This window comes from Leptodactylus fuscus, chromosome 1 (genome assembly GCF_031893055.1).
Source record: "Leptodactylus fuscus isolate aLepFus1 chromosome 1, aLepFus1.hap2, whole genome shotgun sequence".
NCBI classification, from domain to species: domain Eukaryota; kingdom Metazoa; phylum Chordata; class Amphibia; order Anura; family Leptodactylidae; genus Leptodactylus; species Leptodactylus fuscus.
The window spans coordinates 302,257,142-302,275,055 of NC_134265.1; the positions used below are offsets into that span (position 1 = coordinate 302,257,142).

Sequence of the window (17,914 nt, forward strand, 5' to 3'; positions counted from 1 at the left end):
TAGGCTCAATCTCAGTTTGTTACTTCATTGGCGATTATGTACAAATATAGTATATATTGAAGTTATACGGTTTCGACTGTCTTGTGAACTTATGACCCATGTCCTTGTGCTGTACCATTATTAGTTCCATTTGGATGCCCACTTCCCAAACTAATACGCTACACACTGCTGTAATATCTTGAGAATAGTCCATTGTAGCTTTCTAGCCATATGGCCCCATGCATAACCCCTACATATATAACCCCTATAGAATTGTTTTTGCCATGTCTGAGCGACGTGAGGTGTATATTTTCGATGCAATAACCTGATAGTAATGGAGTGCTGCAGCCTGGCGTGATGTGAAGCGGTCAGGGTGCATCCCTGTGATGTCGGGGAGCTCTGTAGGCTTCTTTTTGGTCTTCTTTGATGATGGCTTAAAGGACGGCAGCGCTTTTGCTTGCAGTCGTTCTTAAAAGAGAGCGCAGCATATTGTTGGGAGAAGTGGTTATCTATATATTTATTTATTTACATATTAATCTGCAGCATGTCAAAGCAATCTTTTTGTGTTTTGAAGCTTACTCTGAGTTTTTCTATCATGTTTTCCCTCATGGTTTTTTTGGCAAACTGTGTGTCATCTCTAAAGGCTCTAATCAGCAGATGAAAAGGGTTTTGTGTCTTCCGCCTTTCTTTAGTAATCAGACTTTGCCTGGCTACCTAATATCTGAACTAACTAGGCTTGAGAGGAAACTTGTTTTTCCCCATTTTAGAGAAGAGCCTTTGATGTTGTGCGCCCTTATCTCAGATATATCAGGTAATCTTAGCCTCTCCACATATGGCAGAGTATAACCCTCAGCATCCTCTGCTGGCCACAGACAATGTAATGAGCCATTAATAGCCTGCAGGACTGTGAATTGTGTCACTTACCGACAACTATATGATCTATATATTATAATGACATAATATATAGGACTACACAGGAACACTCCAATAATAGCTTGCAGGACTGCATTGTGCTCATATTTACATACAACTATATGATCTATACCTGATAATCACATAATATATAGAAGGGCTAAGCAGGAACACTCCAATAATATCCAGTAATGCTGCATTGTGCTGATATTTACAGACTCCTATATTATCTATACATGGCATAATATTTGAAATGAGTAGGCAAGGGCTCTCTAATAATAACCTGCAAGGCTGCATTGTTGGACTCAGGTTGATATTTACAAACACCTATATTATTTATACATTATAAGGGAGCCTTCACATTGAGTAAACGCGTGTGTATGTTTGCAAAATACACGTGTAAAAATAAGACTCCCATTGACTTCAATGACATTTTACGGGTGTATTTTTACACATGTAAAAAATATTATTGAAGTCAATGGGAGTCTTATTTTTACACGTGTATTTTGCAAACATACACGCGCGTTTACTCCATGTGAAGGCTCCCTAATGCCATAATATATAGAATAACTAAGAGCATGAACTCCAAAAATAATGTGCAGGGCTGCATTGTACTGACATTTACATACAACTATATGATCTGTACATTGTAATGGCATACTATATAAAAGGACTAAACAGGAACACTCCAATAATAACTTGCAGGACTGCATTGTACTGATACTTACAGACACCTATGTTATCTGTACATTATAATGACATAATATATAGAATGGCTAAGCAGGAGCACTCCAAGACTTGTATTGCTTAAGCTAATATTTACAGACACCTATGTTATCTATACATTATAAGGGCATACTATATTGAAGTGGTACACTTCAATAATAACCTGCCAGGCTGCATTGTTTGACTCAGGCTGATATTTCCAGACACCTATATTATATTGTGCAGTATGTGTATGCTGCTGTGATCTGTTAATACATTCTGTTAACAATCTGTTAATACATGTTTTACATTCTCCAGCACCTGCAGTGCATTGAGAAATTAGAGACCGTTGTATCCTGCAGGTGAAGCCGAGAGAATTATTTCCCACCCTTTAGGGTTATCTTCAGGGCCTTCCAGAATTTTTAAAGGGGCTCTATCAGCAAAATCATGCTGATAGAGCCCCACATATGCGTGAATAGCCTTTAAAAAGGCTATTCAGGCACCGCTTAAGTTATATTAAACTACCCCCCCAGTTTTAAAATAAAACCCTAAAAAAGAATGTGATCTACTTACGCATCGTGCACGCTGGGCGGGCATTCAGGGTCCGCCGTCTTCTTCATCCACGCCTCCTCTTCCTGCGATGTCTTCGGATCCCGTCCTCCTCCGGCGCTCGGGAACTGACATTGATAAAAAAAAATGGCCTGGGCGCATGCGCAGTAGCCGTAGTAGAAGCCACATGCTACTGCGCATGCGCCCAGGCCATTGATTTTGCTGATAGAGCCCCTTTAAAGGCGGTGTAGCATGAAAATATTTATCTCCTATCTATCCATAAATTGCTAATCGGGGGGTCCAATCACTGGGATCCCAATCCCCAACATTCCTGAAAATTTCTGTTCTCCAGTCCTGCAGCAGTGAATACAAAATGTGTACAACTGCCCCACTCAATGGGAACACCGGAAATAGCCGCAGTACAGTACTCGGCTCTCCGTTACTCTAATTGAAATGAGTTGTGCGGGGTCATACACTCTTTGTCACCCCCTAGTAAAACACCCGTTTTCAGAATCGGTGGCTGTCTCTCCGGTCAGACCCCTACTAATATGCAATATATTTTGTGGTATAACCCCTTCATATCTAAGACTTATTGTTTGTTTCTTTCTGTAATATCATACAGTGATTTATTATCTTCAGGTTTCCCATTTATATTGTAAGCTCTTGTGAGCAGAGACCTCTGTTCTCTATTTCTTCACTTGGTTGATACTTCCTCAGTTGGCAGCATATGTTGGCAGTATATAAAGATTTATAGTGGTATACTAGGGTAAGTTTTCATTATAGGATGGTAAATGCAGACATGAAAATTACAGACTTTTTCCTAGTAATATTATCTCTCCATACTTAAGCCAGGGGTTTAATTTCTTTCACCTGCAAATAGTGAGAGTGTGACACAGGGAATAAAGCTGGAAATACCCATTAAATATATGTAGGACGAATATGTTGAGATGTCCCTGCTCAGAACTTATGCACATCTGTCTGTTCTGAACACTCATGTGTATATTGGAGCACTAGACATGGATATTGTAGAATCATTTGTTTATTAGCATGCAAATTAAAGGAGAGAAATAAAGAAGTTAGGCCCAGTTCACATCTGCATTTGGGGAGTCCGCTTGGGAACCCCCATAACAGAAACCTATACACATTAAAAAGCAGTTACCTAAGGAAAAGACATGGATCCCATAGACCAGGGGTCCCCAACCACCGGTCCACGGACCAGTACCAGGCCGCGGGGCATGTTGCACTGGTCCGCGTACAGGCGGCGAGGAGTCAGCAGCTGCTGCCGGCGAGTGCCCGGGGTTCAGACAGAACCCGCCAGCCAGCTCCACAACACTGACGCTTGGTTGTTGCTCTTCGGGATAAGGTGAGCAAAGTGCGGGGTTGAGCCGGGACCCGCTGTATGTCCGGCATTCTAGTACTATGCAAGACATGCAGTTGGTCTTGGCTCTACCCTGCACTCGCCTACCAAACTTTGGGCAACTACATCACACGTCACTTGTTCCTGTGATGTCTAATAGAGATGAGCGAACAGTGTTCTATCGAACTCATGTTCGATCGGATATTAGGCTGTTCGGCATGTTCGAATCGAATCGAACACCGCGTGGTAAAGTGCGCCATTACTCGATTCCCCTCCCACCTTCCCTGGCGCCTTTTTTGCTCCAATAACAGCGCTGGGTAGGTGGGACAGGAACTACGACACCGGTGACGTTGAAAAAAGTAGGCAAAACCCATTGGCTGCCGAAAACATGTGACCTCTAATTTAAAAGAACAGCGACGCCCAGCTTCGCGTCATTCTGAGCTTGCAATTCACCGAGGACGGAGGTTTCCGTCCAGCTAGCTAGGGCTTAGATTCTGGGTAGGCAGGGACAGGCTAGGATAGGAAGGAGAAGACAACCAACAGCTCTTGTAAGAGCTAAATTGCAGGGAGAAGCTTGTCAGTGTAACGTGGCACTGACGGGCTCAATCGCCGCAACCCAGCTTTCCCAGGATCCTGAATGGAATACACTGTCAGTGTATTCCCGTATACCCGATATATACCCCGATACCCGTTCCAACGGTGTGCCCCCCCACCTTCACCCCAGAAATACCCTGCAAGTCCCCTAGCAATAGAATTGGGGCTATATACACCCACAATTTTTACTACTGGTATACAGTGCCATTGTCTGACTGGGAATTCAAAGAATATATTGGGAATACAAATACCCTCATTTCTTGCTACTGCCATATAGTGCCAGTTTCTGACTGGTAATTCAAAGAATATATTGGGGTTACGTGCACCCACAATTTTTACTACTGGTATACAGTGCCATTGTCTGACTGGGAATTCAAAGAATATATTGGGAATACAAATACCCTCATTTCTTGCTACTGCCATATAGTGCCAGTGTCTGACTGGGAATTCAAAGAATATATTGGGGTTACGTGCACCCACAATTTTTACTACTGGTATACAGTGCCATTGTCTGACTGGGAATTCAAAGAGTATATTGGGAATACAAATACCCTCATTTCTTGCTACTGCCATATAGTGCCAGTTTCTGACTGGGAATTCAAAGAATATATTGGGGTTACGTGCACCCACAATTTTTACTACTGGTATACAGTGCCATTGTCTGACTGGGAATTCAAAGAATATATTGGGAATACAAATACCCTCATTTCTTGCTACTGCCATATAGTGCCAGTTTCTGACTGGTAATTCAAAGAATATATTGGGGTTACGTGCACCCACAATTTTTACTACTGGTATACAGTGCCATTGTCTGACTGGGAATTCAAAGAGTATATTGGGAATACAAATACCCTCATTTCTTGCTACTGCCATATAGTGCCAGTGTCTGACTGGGAATTCAAAGAATATATTGGGGTTACGTGCACCCACAATTTTTACTACTGGTATACAGTGCCATTGTCTGACTGGGAATTCAAAGAGTATATTGGGAATACAAATACCCTCATTTCTTGCTACTGCCATATAGTGCCAGTTTCTGACTGGGAATTCAAAGAATATATTGGGGTTACGTGCACCCACAATTTTTACTACTGGTATACAGTGCCATTGTCTGACTGGGAATTCAAAGAGTATATTGGGAATACAAATACCCTCATTTCTTGCTACTGCCATATAGTGCCAGTTTCTGACTGGGAATTCAAAGAATATATTGGGGTTACGTGCACCCACAATTTTTACTACTGGTATACAGTGCCATTGTCTGACTGGGAATTCAAAGAGTATATTGGGAATACAAATACCCTCATTTCTTGCTACTGCCATATAGTGCCAGTTTCTGACTGGGAATTCAAAGAATATATTGGGGTTACGTGCACCCACAATTTTTACTACTGGTATACAGTGCCATTGTCTGACTGGGAATTCAAAGAGTATATTGGGAATACAAATACCCTCATTTCTTGCTACTGCCATATAGTGCCAGTGTCTGACTGGGAATTCAAAGAATATATTGGGGTTACGTGCACCCACAATTTTTACTACTGGTATACAGTGCCATTGTCTGACTGGGAATTCAAAGAGTATATTGGGAATACAAATACCCTCATTTCTTGCTACTGCCATATAGTGCCAGTTTCTGACTGGGAATTCAAAGAATATATTGGGGTTACGTGCACCCACAATTTTTACTACTGGTATACAGTGCCATTGTCTGACTGGGAATTCAAAGAATATATTGGGGTTATAAATACCCTCATTTCTTGCTACTGCCATATAGTGCCAGTTTCTGACTGGGAATTCAAAGAATATATTGGGGTTACGTGCACCCACAATTTTTACTACTGGTATACAGTGCCATTGTCTGACTGGGAATTCAAAGAATATATTGGGGTTATAAATACCCTCATTTCTTGCTACTGCCATATAGTGCCAGTTTCTGACTGGTAATTCAAAGAATATATTGGGGTTACGTGCACCCACAATTTTTACTACTGGTATACAGTGCCATTGTCTGACTGGGAATTCAAAGAGTATATTGGGAATACAAATACCCTCATTTCTTGCTACTGCCATATAGTGCCAGTTTCTGACTGGGAATTCAAAGAATATATTGGGGTTACGTGCACCCACAATTTTTACTACTGGTATACAGTGCCATTGTCTGACTGGGAATTCAAAGAGTATATTGGGAATACAAATACCCTCATTTCTTGCTACTGCCATATAGTGCCAGTTTCTGACTGGGAATTCAAAGAATATATTGGGGTTACGTGCACCCACAATTTTTACTACTGGTATACAGTGCCATTGTCTGACTGGGAATTCAAAGAATATATTGGGGTTATAAATACCCTCATTTCTTGCTACTGCCATATAGTGCCAGTTTCTGACTGGTAATTCAAAGAATATATTGGGGTTACGTGCACCCACAATTTTTACTACTGGTATACAGTGCCATTGTCTGACTGGGAATTCAAAGAGTATATTGGGAATACAAATACCCTCATTTCTTGCTACTGCCATATAGTGCCAGTGTCTGACTGGGAATTCAAAGAATATATTGGGGTTACGTGCACCCACAATTTTTACTACTGGTATACAGTGCCATTGTCTGACTGGGAATTCAAAGAGTATATTGGGAATACAAATACCCTCATTTCTTGCTACTGCCATATAGTGCCAGTTTCTGACTGGGAATTCAAAGAATATATTGGGGTTACGTGCACCCACAATTTTTACTACTGGTATACAGTGCCAATTTCTAACTAGGAATTCAAAATGCGCAAGGCTCCCGGAAAGGGACGTGGACGAGGCCGTGGGCGAGGTCGGGGGAATGGTTCTGGGGAGCAAGGTAGCAGTGAAGCCACAGGGCGTCCTGTGCCTACTCCTGTGGGGCAGCAAGCATTGCGCCACTCCACAGTGCCAGGGTTGCTTGCCACATTAACTAAACTGCAGGGTACAAACCTTAGTAGGCCCGAGAACCAGGAACAGGTCTTGCAATGGCTGTCAGAGAACGCTTACAGCACATTGTCCAGCAGCCAGTCAGACTCTGCCTCCTCTCCTCCTATTACCCAACAGTCTTGTCTTCCTTCCTCCCAAAATTCCGAAGCTTTACAGAACAATAACCCAAACTGTCCCTGCTCCCCAGAGCTGTTCTCCGCTCCTTTCATTGTCCCTCAACCTGCCTCTCCACGTCACGATTCCACGAACCTAACAGAGGAGCATCTGTATCCAGATGCTCAAACACTAGAGTCTCCTCCATCTCCGTTCGATTTGGTGGTGGATGACCAGCAACCCACCCTCATCGACGATGATGTGACGCAGTTGCCGTCAGGGCATCCAGTTGACCGGCGCATTGTGCGGGAGGAGGAGATGAGACAGGAGTTGGAAGAGGAAGTGGTGGATGATGAGGACACTGACCCGACCTGGACAGGGGGGATGTCAAGCGGGGAAAGTAGTGTGGATGTTGAGGCAGGTGCAGCACCAAAAAGGGTAGCTAGAGGCAGAGGCAGAGGTCAGCAGCTTAGGCGAAGCCAGGCCACACCCGGAATCTCCCAAGATGTTCCAGTTCGTACCCAGCCCCGAAAAACTCCCACCTCGAGGGCACGTTTCTCGAAGGTGTGGAGTTTTTTCAAGGAATGCGCCGAGGACAGATATAGTGTTGTCTGCACAATTTGCCTCTCGAAATTGATTAGGGGCTCTGAGAAGAGCAACCTGTCCACCACTTCAATGCGCCGTCATTTGGAATCCAAGCACTGGAATCAGTGGCAGGCAGCAACGGCAGGACAAAGGCCGACTGCCGTTCACGCCACTGCCACTGCCTCTGCCTCTGCCTCTGCCACTGCCACTGCTGACTGTGCTGGCGATGCACTCCAGAGGACGAGCCAGGACACCACTTCATCTGCCTCCGCCACTTTGTTGACTTCTACCTCATCCTCCCCTGGTCCTGTCTTATCTCCTTCTCCTGCACCATCAAAGGCACCATCAGGCGTTTCTTTACAACAACCCACCATCTCTCAGACATTGGAGCGGCGGCAGAAATACACTGCTAACCACCCACACGCGCAAGCCTTGAACGCCAACATCGCTAAACTGCTGGCCCAGGAGATGTTGGCGTTCCGGCTTGTTGAAACTCCCGCCTTCCTGGACCTGATGGCAACTGCGGCACCTCGCTATGCCGTCCCTAGCCGTCACTACTTCTCCCGGTGTGCCGTCCCCGCCTTGCACCAGCACGTGTCACTCAACATCAGGCGGGCCCTTAGTTCCGCGCTTTGCACAAAGGTCCACTTGACCACCGACGCGTGGACAAGTGCATGCGGACAGGGACGCTACATTTCACTGACGGCACACTGGGTGAATGTAGTTGAGGCTGGGACTGCTTCCCAAACTGGCCCGGTGTACCTCGTCTCCCCGCCTAACATTCCTGGCAGGGACACGAGAAGAACACCCCCCTCCTCCTCCTCCTCTACCGCCTCCTCCTCCGCCACCGCCTCCTCCTCCGCCACCGCCTCCTCCTCCGCTGTTAGATTGACCCCAGCTACGAGTTGGAAACGTTGCAGCACTGGCGTTGGTAGACGTCAGCAGGCTGTGCTGAAGCTGATCAGCTTGGGGGACAGACAGCACACTGCCTCCGAGGTGAGGGATGCCCTCCTCGATGAGACGGCAATATGGTTTGAGCCGCTGCACCTGGGCCCAGGCATGGTCGTTTGTGATAACGGCCGGAACCTGGTAGCAGCTCTGGAGCTTGCCGGACTCCAACATGTTCCATGCCTGGCCCACGTCTTCAACCTAGTGGTGCAACGTTTCCTAAAGAGCTACCCCAATGTTCCAGAGCTACTGGTGAAAGTGCGGCGCATGTGCGCCCACTTTCGCAAGTCGACAGTAGCCGCTGCTAGCTTAAAATCTCTCCAGCAACGCCTGCATGTGCCACAACACCGGCTTTTGTGCGACGTCCCCACACGCTGGAACTCAACGTTTCAGATGTTGAATAGAGTGGTTGAGCAGCAGAGACCTTTGATGGAATACCAGCTACAAAACCCTAGGGTGCCACAAAGTCAGCTGCCTCAGTTTCACATCCATGAGTGGCCATGGATGAGAGACCTTTGTGACATCCTACGGGTCTTTGAGGAGTCCACAAGGAGGGTGAGCTCTGAGGATGCGATGGTGAGCCTTACAATCCCGCTCTTGTGTGTTCTGAGAGAATCCCTGATTGACATCAGAGATAACTCAGATCACACAGAGGAGTTAGGGATAGCATCCGATCCGTCACAGCTGGAGAGTAGGTCCACACATCTGTCCGCTTCACTGCGTTTAATGGAGGAGGAGGAGGAGGAGGAGGAGGAAGAAGAGTTGTCCGATGATGTGATGGTGATACAGGAGGCTTCCGGGCAACTTCGAATCGTCCCATTGTTGCAGCGCGGATGGGTAGACATGGAGGATGAGGAGGAAATGGAGATTGAACTTTCCGGTGGGGCCAGAGGAGTCATGCCAACTAACACTGTGGCAGACATGGCTGAGTTCATGTTGGGGTGCTTTACAACCGACAAGCGTATTGTCAAAATCATGGAGGACAACCAGTACTGGATCTTTGCTATCCTTGACCCCCGGTATAAAAACAACATCTCGTCTTTTATTCCGGTAGAGGGGAGGGCCAATCGCATCAATGCTTGCCACAGGCAATTGGTGCAGAATATGATGGAGATGTTTCCAGCATGTGACGTTGGCGGCAGGGAGGGCAGTTCCTCCAGTAGGCAACCAAGTTCTCACCGGTCCACACAAACGAGGGGCACACTGTCTAAGGTCTGGGACACCTTGATGGCACCCCCTCGCCAAAGTGCCGCCACGGAGGGTCCTAGTGTCACCAGGCGTGAGAAGTATAGGCGCATGTTGCGGGAATACCTTTCCGACCACAGCCCTGTCCTCTCCGACCCCTCTGCGCCCTACACGTATTGGGTGTCGAAGTTGGACCTGTGGCTTGAACTTGCCCTATATGCCTTGGAGGTGCTGTCCTGTCCTGCCGCCAGCGTCCTATCTGAGAGGGTGTTCAGTGCAGCCGGTGGCATCATCACTGACAAGCGCACCCGTCTGTCAGCTGAGAGTGCCGACCGGCTCACTTTGATAAAAATGAACCACCACTGGGTAGAGCCGTCATTTTTGTGCCCACCTGTGTAAAGCACCCCAACATGAAACTCCATGTCTGTACTCAACCTCTCCAATTCCTCCGCATCCTCATACTCATCCACCATAAGCGTTGCACAATTCTGCTAATACTAGGCTCCCTCCACCCTGATTTCCCCCAACTCTGCTGGTTAGAGGCTCCCTCCACCATGAATTTGCCCAAACTGGGCTGTTTAGAGGCTCCCTCCACCATGAATTGGTCCAAACTGGGGTGGTTAGAGGCTCCCTCCACCATGAATTGGTCCAAACTGGGCTAATTAGAGGCTCCCTCCACCATGAATTGGTCCAAACTGGGTTTTTTAGAGGCTCCCTCCACCATGAATTTGCCCAAACTGGGCTGTTTAGAGGCTCCCTCCACCATGAATTGGTCCAAACTGGGCTGGTTAGAGGCTCCCTCCACCATGAATTTCCCAAAACTTGGCTGTTTAGAGGCTCCCTCCACCATTAATTGGTCCAAACTGGGCTGGTTAGAGGCTCCCTCCACCATTAATTGGTCCAAACTGGGCTGGTTAGAGGCTCCCTCCACCATGAATTTGCCCAAACTGGGCTGTTTAGAGGCTCCCTCCACCATGAATTGGTCCAAACTGGGCTGGTTAGAGGCTCCCTCCACCATGAATTTCCCAAAACTTGGCTGTTTAGAGGCTCCCTCCACCATTAATTGGTCCAAACTGGGCTGGTTAGAGGCTCCCTCCACCATGAATTTGCCCAAACTGGGGTGGTTAGAGGCTCCCTCCACCATTAATTGGTCCAAACTGGGCTGGTTAGAGGCTCCCTCCACAATTAATTGGTCCAAACTGGGCTAATTAGAGGCTCCCTCCACCATGAATTGGTCCAAACTGGGTTTTTTAGAGGCTCCCTCCACCATTAATTGGTCCAAACTGGGCTGGTTAGAGGCTCCCTCCACAATTAATTGGTCCAAACTGGGCTAATTAGAGGCTCCCTCCACCATGAATTGGTCCAAACTGGGTTTTTTAGAGGCTCCCTCCACCATGAATTTGCCCAAACTGGGCTGTTTAGAGGCTCCCTCCACCATGAATTGGTCCAAACTGGGCTGGTTAGAGGCTCCCTCCACCATGAATTTCCCAAAACTTGGCTGTTTAGAGGCTCCCTCCACCATTAATTGGTCCAAACTGGGCTGGTTAGAGGCTCCCTCCACCATGAATTTGCCCAAACTGGGCTGTTTAGAGGCTCCCTCCACCATGAATTGGTCCAAACTGGGCTGGTTAGAGGCTCCCTCCACCATGAATTTCCCAAAACTTGGCTGTTTAGAGGCTCCCTCCACCATTAATTGGTCCAAACTGGGCTGGTTAGAGGCTCCCTCCACCATGAATTTGCCCAAACTGGGGTGGTTAGAGGCTCCCTCCACCATTAATTGGTCCAAACTGGGCTGGTTAGAGGCTCCCTCCACAATTAATTGGTCCAAACTGGGCTAATTAGAGGCTCCCTCCACCATGAATTGGTCCAAACTGGGTTTTTTAGAGGCTCCCTCCACCATGAATTTGCCCAAACTGGGCTGTTTAGAGGCTCCCTCCACCATGAATTGGTCCAAACTGGGCTGGTTAGAGGCTCCCTCCACCATGAATTTCCCAAAACTTGGCTGTTTAGAGGCTCCCTCCACCATTAATTGGTCCAAACTGGGCTGGTTAGAGGCTCCCTCCACCATGAATTTGCCCAAACTGGGCTGGTTAGAGGCTCCCTCCACCATGAATTTCCCAAAACTTGGCTGTTTAGAGGCTCCCTCCACCATTAATTGGTCCAAACTGGGCTGGTTAGAGGCTCCCTCCACCATGAATTTGCCCAAACTGGGGTGGTTAGAGGCTCCCTCCACCATTAATTGGTCCAAACTGGGCTGGTTAGAGGCTCCCTCCACAATTAATTGGTCCAAACTGGGCTAATTAGAGGCTCCCTCCACCATGAATTGGTCCAAACTGGGTTTTTTAGAGGCTCCCTCCACCATGAATTTGCCCAAACTGGGCTGTTTAGAGGCTCCCTCCACCATGAATTGGTCCAAACTGGGCTGGTTAGAGGCTCCCTCCACCATGAATTTCCCAAAACTTGGCTGTTTAGAGGCTCCCTCCACCATTAATTGGTCCAAACTGGGCTGGTTAGAGGCTCCCTCCACCATTAATTGGTCCAAACTGGGCTGGTTAGAGGCTCCCTCCACCATTAATTGGTCCAAACTGGGCTGGTTAGAGGCTCCCTCCACCATTAATTGGTCCAAACTGGGCTGTTTAGAGGCTCCCTCCACCATTAATTGGTCCAAACTGGGCTGGTTAGAGGCTCCCTCCACCATGAATTTGCCCAAACTGGGCTGTTTAGAGGCTCCCTCCACCATGAATTGGTCCAAACTGGGGTGGTTAGAGGCTCCCTCCACCATTAATTGGTCCAAACTGGGCTGGTTAGAGGCTCCCTCCACCATTAATTGGTCCAAACTGGGCTGGTTAGAGGCTCCCTCCACCATGAATTTGCCCAAACTGGGCTGGTTAGAGGCTCCCTCCACCATGAATTGGTCCAAACTGGGTTTTTTAGAGGCTCCCTCCACCATGAATTTGCCCAAACTGGGCTGGTTAGAGGCTCCCTCCACCATGAATTGGTCCAAACTGGGGTTTTTAGAGGCTCCCTCCACCATGAATTTGCCCAAACTCTGCTGGTTAGAGGCTCAATCCACCCTGATTTTCAAAACAAATGTTGGTGCCAACCTCAACTTACTACAAGGGCCAAATTCACTGCTGGTGACAAGCTCTCCTCACTGCAAGTGCCAAATACACATGTTTCAAGGTGTTTTCCTACTGTCAGAGAGGTGGTATTGAGTGTGTAAAGTGTGTAGTTGTTAGGCTGTGATGTTGGGGTAATAGAGGGTCTTTGGTGTGTTAGATGCCCCCAGACATGCTTCCCCTGCTGTCCCAGTGTCATTCCAGAGGTGTTGGCATCATTTCCTGGGGTGTCATAGTGGACTTGGTGACCCTCCAGACACGGATTTGGGTTTCCCCCTTAACGAGTATCTGTTCCCCATAGACTATAATGGGGTTCGAAACCCGTTCGAACACACGAACATTGAGCGGCTGTTCGAATCGAATTTCGAACCTCGAACATTTTAGTGTTCGCTCATCTCTAATGTCTAATGTAGCTGTAGTGAGGCTGTAGTGAAGTTAATAGCAGCATTAGGACTGATATCCATCATCAGTATCCATCTTCATAACCTGCAGTGTCTGTCATCAGTAATCTACACCCCCATGCTTAACCCTGCCCCCAACCACACCCCTTCCCCACACGAATCCACACCCTTTCTTGCCCCCACCGGGCCATAGAAAAATTGTCTTGCTGAAACTGGTCCTAGGTGGAAAAAAGGTTGGGGACCACTGCCATAGACTATAGCGGGGTCCGTGTGGTTTCCAATTGATTTCCACACAAATCATACTTGCAGGGCTTTTCTCTCTACATGATTTATGCGGAAACTGAGTGAAAACCACACAGAACCCATTATAGTCTATTGCAGCGGTGAGCAATTAATTTTCCCATGGGGCCACATGAGAAATTGAAATGGTTCTAGAGGGCCATGCATGCCACAGCAAATTTAGCTCCACCCACTTCTACGCTGACTCTGCCCATTCTCAATCATTTTTCCATGTGCCCCCATAATGTATAATCCTCCTACAGTCACCCGTGCATTATATGTCCCCACATTATAATGTTCCCCTCCAAATGTCCCACAGTATTAAGTCCCTCTCCTCGTGCCCCAGTTTAAAATGGTGGAAACTAGAGAGGACATGAAACTGGGGCAGTTGGAGGGGGACATTAAACTGGGGTCAACTCGAGGCAGACATGTCCCCCTCCAGCTACCCCCCATGGTTTAATATCCTCCTCCAGTTGACCCCAGTTTAATGTCCCCCCTCCATCTGCCTTCAGTTTAACTGCCCCCCTAAATCTACCCCTAGTTACCCCCTCTTGCTCACACATGTTGTCTTTTTCTCCTCTTTATCTTCCAGCAGCCTCCATTGCCGGCAGCTTGCTGTTTCTGTGAAGCAGCAAACACACTGTCCTGTAGGGCTCCGCTCACTATCCTTTGTGATGTCATAATAGGTCCTTGAACGAACTTCCACAAGCTATGTGGGCCGGACAGAAACAGTCAGACGGCCGGATGTGGCCTGCGGGCCGTACATTGCCCAGTTCTGGTCTAAGGGATCCGCAGGTTTCCCAGATAACCGCTTTTTAATGTCTATAGGTTTCCGTTCAGATATGAATAAGGCCTTACAAGAACTTGATAACAAGAAGTGAATATGGCAGTATTCCTCCCCCAAAAACTTGCATTCCCTGGTGTCCTGTATTAGCTCCATATTGAGCTCATATTCAGTTAGCCTATTTGCACATTGAAGAGTATTGTACTGAAGAGATTAGAAATGAAATGGATTGTCTTATCAGCTCATCTTTAGTAATATTTCAAGTGTTTATAGTTTGTTTAATGGCAAAGTTAGAGTTGTATCTAGGCAGTTTTTGTAATCCTAGTTTTAAAGAAAAGTTGGGTTTTTGGAAGAATTGCTGCATTAAATTTTAGACATGACTGAAGGTATGGACAGTATACAGTCTTTAGTTTCTATTCAGACAGTGCAGAAGAACATCAGGCTCCACATGGTACAGAGTATACCCTGAAGAAGTGATGTGGGACTATTAAAGGATTATCTTATCTTATCTTATCTTATATATATATACCTTCAGTGTTACCTGAATTTCATCCAGAGACTCTATTTTTGGTCAAAACTTTTTCAATGTGATTGGGTCATTTCTTATGTGGACATTTTCTTCAGAATGTCAATGAGATGTTTTGTGGATTTTTCTCATCGCAGTTCTGCCTCAACACTCAGCAGCATTTCTATCCTGTGACAGATTAAAGCTAATGTTGCATATTAACTAATCCTCTAATACTGCTGTACTGGGTGCCCTGATGTGGAATTTGGTGTTGTATGTGCCTCATTCATCCACATCATGTATTTCAACTGAGGAACGTATTCAAGGTCTCACCTGTCATAGATTCCTATTTTACCTAAGAAGAAGTGGCAAAAAAATCAGCAACCTGATAGACAAGATGAAAAAAGTGTCAGAAAATGGCAAACCAGCTCTGAATGAATTTATTCTTTTTAATGTAATTGAAGGAAATGCTCCAATATCTCTTCTCCTATAAAGTTTCCAAAGCAAACCGCTTATTTTCCTCCAGACCCTATATCCAGATATGTGCAGAGCTATGTGATTGGTCTCTATATACATACAGTATGTCTATGTGCGATGCTTGAACTCTTCAGTCAGAGATGAGTAACAGATAGTTTCCATTAAACATTGATAGAGACAATGCAATTTTCATGCTGTGCACACACAGCACATTTAGCCCATATATTTCCCGGTTAGTCACTGACAGTATCCAGCCTTTCTCCTCTTCACAGAGCATTCCACAACATTGAGACAACTTGAATGTTAAGCTCCTGTGCTATGGGAATATCCGAGTACGATGACAGGTGTGATAATTACAGGCGCAGTCAATTAGGTAGACTAAGTTGTGTACAGTCAAGATATCCTCCAGGCACAATCTACAACATTGCTCCTTATAGGTGCACGCTTATCATCTACGCTTCACTCAACATCTACTAATAAAACAGTATTAGTAGTAGTAGCTGGAGTCTCATGCGCCATCCGAACCAGCCAGAATGTCCTGTCTTCTGCCTGGCTCCTCACACTTCTTTCTGACTAATACATCATTTCTGTGATTGTTTCCATCTAATTTATGCCACATCATACACAGACAGCAGAGCTAAGTTTGTTATCTTCAAACTTTGTGGACTGTCAAAGAGGAACACTTATAGTTCAATGTCTGAAACTTTTACATTCGCTTGCATATCTATAAGTGAAACATCTCTGGAAGCCACTTGTCAGAAGACCACCTCCTTACCTAGACCCCATCTTCTGTGAGTCATTTCCATTTTTCATAATAGCCATCTTCTTTGAGAAGACCACCTCTTTAGAAGACCACCTCTTTGAGAAGACCACCTCTTTAGAAGAACACCTCTATAGAAGACCACTTTTTAATGCAATTTTAAGTAGTCATCTCAAAGAGGTTTCACTGTACTTGAATCAGTTTTATTACATATATATATATATATATATATATATATATATATTTAGAGAGAGAGACATTCTAAGATCTAATAGGCATCAGATTATATAAGGTGGGGTCTAATATACAGATAGGAACCAGATCATTTCTAGAACAATATAGTTATGTTTATTAAGGCAAATTTTCAATATCATAAAGAAGGACACTTGGGAGTATTTTGCGCTATCAATGTGAAAAACAATCTCTCTGGCTCACCTGCATATGATCTTCCAATGGCGTTTTCTTTGGGGTGCACGGTTTTACTTCGGACTCAGGAAGCAATGGAAATAAAAGTAAGGATAAAGGATATGCTGGCAACTCTCCGAAGATAATAAAATTTAACTTTTAATTCATCAAAAAAATAAAATTATATCATACAATGAACAAAGGAAAAAGAAAAAAACAAAAAAGAAAGAAAAAAAAAACCCCTAAAAAAACGCTGACGCGTTTCGGAACTTATAGTTCCTTCTGTATAGCATATAGTATTTTGCACGGTTGAAAAATAAAAATTATGGGGTTTTACCTACAAGATTATTTGTTAAATGCACATTGAATACTAAATGCACCAGCAATGAACCTGTCCCATGTTACTGTAATGTAACGAAAGGTATTTATTAATTTGTTTGGAAACAAAGAGTAAGAATGTAACAATAATTTACTAACACAAGGAGGGAGTGAGAGGGGCAGCACTACTGAGCAGCCTCAGGCTCAGCACTATGATGGCTGGGGGCCACTGTATATTCAGTAGGTGCCTCCTCTGACAGGTGGACACTAGTCTAGGTAAATAACCATTCACTTGTGTTGTGCTAGTAAGAGTTAAAGGGAGCCAAGCTCTGCCCCCTCCTCCTGCCTGGGTGTAAACAGAGAAGTCTCAGCCTATCATGTCTGATTGCTGCTCAGTGCTTGAAGAGAAAGCCAGACTCTGTAACGTGATACATTATAGACTGGTTCAACTAGCACAGGCTGAGCTCTGCCACTCACATACACACAGGCAGGCAGGAGCAGCAACAGGGAAGGTGCCCCTAATAGCAGCCTGGTGAGCCTGAAGCACTGGCACAGCAGAGCAGAAGAAGTGGCATCTCCATCCTCCCCACTCTGTACCTTGCTTGGTGTGCTGCTGCTGCTGGAATGGGAGGAGGCTCTGTGTGCTAGAATCTCTACACCAGCACCATTAGCATCTGAAATGAGATGGCTTTTTAACCCTTGAGGAAGCAAAGAGAAGACACCTAGAGGTAAGGGACTTGAAACCTTTTTTTGGCTGAGCTTGTAATGCATATGAATAGTAGCAGGTCACCTGCTTGCACTAAGGAGCAATGTATGGGGTTGGGTTAATTCAGTAACTGTCCTTTAACACACTCCTTCCTTTGTTTTGGCATAAATCCGTAGTGAATAGTGCTCATACAATAAGAGGTAGGACTGCTTCAAGGAAAGGTCCATGCCTTGTCAGTAAGGCAGGCAGGGCTTGAACTGTACTGCAGTCCTATGTGGTGAACCTCATGTGA

General features: G+C 45.7%; 1 protein-coding gene across 19 annotated transcripts in view; it reads left to right on the forward strand.

Moving 5' to 3' along the window:
• TENM3 (teneurin transmembrane protein 3) overlaps positions 1 to 17,914 on the forward strand; it is a 949,896-nt gene that overhangs the window by 519,473 nt on the left and 412,509 nt on the right. For 3 of the 19 annotated variants that reach the window (XM_075258623.1, XM_075258630.1, XM_075258639.1), the window contains exon 1: positions 17,125 to 17,644. The exons of the other annotated variants lie outside the window; for them this stretch is intronic. The gene's annotated coding sequence lies outside the window, so the exon portion shown is untranslated. Of the gene's footprint in view, positions 1 to 17,124; positions 17,645 to 17,914 lie in introns of those variants that run through there. 19 annotated transcript variants of the gene reach the window in all.